This window comes from Saccopteryx leptura, chromosome 2 (assembly GCF_036850995.1).
Source record: "Saccopteryx leptura isolate mSacLep1 chromosome 2, mSacLep1_pri_phased_curated, whole genome shotgun sequence".
In the NCBI taxonomy this organism is placed as follows: Eukaryota; Metazoa; Chordata; class Mammalia; order Chiroptera; family Emballonuridae; genus Saccopteryx; species Saccopteryx leptura.
This window is the reverse complement of record NC_089504.1, coordinates 101094610-101096844: the sequence shown is the minus strand read 5'-3', so window position 1 is coordinate 101096844 and position 2235 is coordinate 101094610. Positions and strand designations below refer to the sequence as shown.

At 55.3% G+C, this 2235-nt stretch overlaps 1 non-coding gene across 1 annotated transcript; it reads left to right on the top strand.

Moving 5' to 3' along the window:
- The first annotated feature begins 1291 nt into the window (after positions 1-1291).
- On the top strand, positions 1292-1367 carry TRNAV-GAC (transfer RNA valine (anticodon GAC)). The gene has a single exon. It is a non-coding gene; the product is annotated as a tRNA-Val (tRNA).
- The last annotated feature ends 868 nt before the right edge of the window (positions 1368-2235 follow it).

Sequence of the window (2235 nt, the reverse complement as noted above, 5' to 3'; positions counted from 1 at the left end):
TTTCCCACCAGCTCACAGTTTTCTTTGCTGGCTGTTTGAGTTCTCATTCACCCCACAAATGCCTTCAGGTGTATGGGCTCCTGGGTCTGTCCTCCCCTGAGGGCCTCCAGGTCTCAGGTTTTGCTTAGTAAGTTCAGCTCTGTGCCAAGCTTGTAACTATTGCCTCCCACATTTTATTAAATTCATAGCTTTAAAAGCATATTGATATATTGACTCCAGCAGGTGCTTGTGTGTGTGAGTGTGTGTTGCGAGGGACTGGGCTCTCTTCCCACTCTGCTCAACGGGCTGAAAGTGAGGGCACCTGCTTCCTAGGCCCCCTCAGGACCGTTTCCAGTCTCCCGCTCTTCCACCCCATGGTGTCTGGCGCCCTCCACGCCTTCCTCACATGTCCCAGGCTCCTCCCTCCTCCCCGGACGGTTCCTCCCCAGAGTCCTCTCCTGACTCCTCTGCCCGCCCTGCAAAGCCTGGCTCACCTGGCTCACGCAAGTATTTGCTTGGCCCACTCTCCCCTCTCTCCTCTCTTAGTGCCACTGGACACTAAGGCCCCCAACCTTTACCCCTGGAGTTCCAGCGTCCCCTCCAGCCTGCCTCCTCCTGCCTGTTGCCCCCATAGATGTCCACAGGCCTTCCTTCCCCATCACCTGCCTCTTCTGTATCCTGGAGAGCTCCTGCTTCTTCACATGCCAACATGACAAGTGCCTTTGATCCTGACCTTGCTGGGTGTGATCTTCCAGCTTATCTCTACTGCTCCCCCCAAACCCCAGAAAGCAGCCACCGCCACCTTGTTCCTTTGTAGAGATGTTTTTTTCTGCCCAGAACCCCCTTACTCTATGGCCCCCTGAGTGAAGCCCATGATTCTTTCCGAGTCTAGTGCAGCTCCACCCCCTTGCAGGTGTTCCCTGCGCTGCCCAAGCACCGGACTGTCCTCTCTGTCCATGCCGTAGGCAGTCAGAGCCCCTGCACGACAGGCCTGGTCCTCCTGCCCTGTGACACCATTCTGTGTCCCTCAGAGACTAAAACCTTTGGTCCTGGGGCCCCAGTGTCCGGAACTCGCATTGCCAGGACCTTGATGAGAACACAACTGTGGAGCAGACTGTCTTTGTAGGTGTGCAGAACAGGTACTTTGCCTGCAGTAGGACAGGTGAGAGTTGGGCCCCAGGAAAGGTGCCATGCCTGTGCTGCCAGCCCCGGGACTCTAGTCAGGGGCTGGCTGTTCTGCTCACTGGGACTCCGCTGTGACCGGGCAGCGGTCAGGCTGTCCTGGCACAGCCCTTTTCAATTCAGCTCAAGGGCCCTGGCTGGTTGGCTCAGCGGTAGAGCGTCGGCCTGACATGCGGGGGACCCGGGTTCGATTCCCGGCCAGGGCACATAGGAGAAGCACCCATTTGCTTCTCCACCCCATCCTCCTTCCTCTCTGTCTCTCTCTTCCCCTCCCGCAGCCAAGGCTCCATTGGAGCAAAGATGGCCCAGGCGCTGGGGATGGCTCCTTGGCCTCTGCCCCAGGCGCTAGAGTGGCTCTGGTCTCGGCAGAGCAACACCCCGGAGGGGCAGAGCATCGCCCCTGGTGGGCAGAGCTTCGCCCCCTGGTGGGCGTGCCGGGTGGATACCGGTCGGGCGCATGCGGGAGTCTGTCTGTCTCTCCCCGTTTCCAGCTTTAGAAAAATACAAAAAAAAAAAAAAAATTCAGCTCAAGGGCTTCAACAAGGACACTGTGGCAGGCCGCCCTGCTGCCCTGAATGCCACTCTTTTTTGGGGGGGAAATATATTGCAATTGTCTAATTGGCAAATCCAAACTGATAATTATATTTTCAGAAACCAGAAGCCGCTCCTTCTTTTTTTTTTTTTTTTTTTTTTTTTTTTTTTACAGAGACAGAGAGAGAGATAGACAGGGACAGACAGACAGGAATGGAGAGATGAGAAGCATCAATCATTAGTTTTTCGTTGCGCATTGTGACTGCTTAGTTGTTCATTGATTTCTTTCTCATATGTGCCTTGACCGCGGGCCTTCAGCAGACCGAGTAACCCCTTGCTGGAGCCAGTACCTTGGGCTCAAACTGGTGAGCTTTTGCTCAAACCAGATGAGCTCACGCTCAAGCTGGCGACCTTGGGGACTCGAACCTGGGTCCTCTGCATCCCAGTCCAACGCTCTATCCACTGCACCACCGCCTGGTCAGGCAAGCCGCTCCTTCTTAAAAGAACACACTTTGTTCTTCAGATTCCAAAGCCTTGTGCATC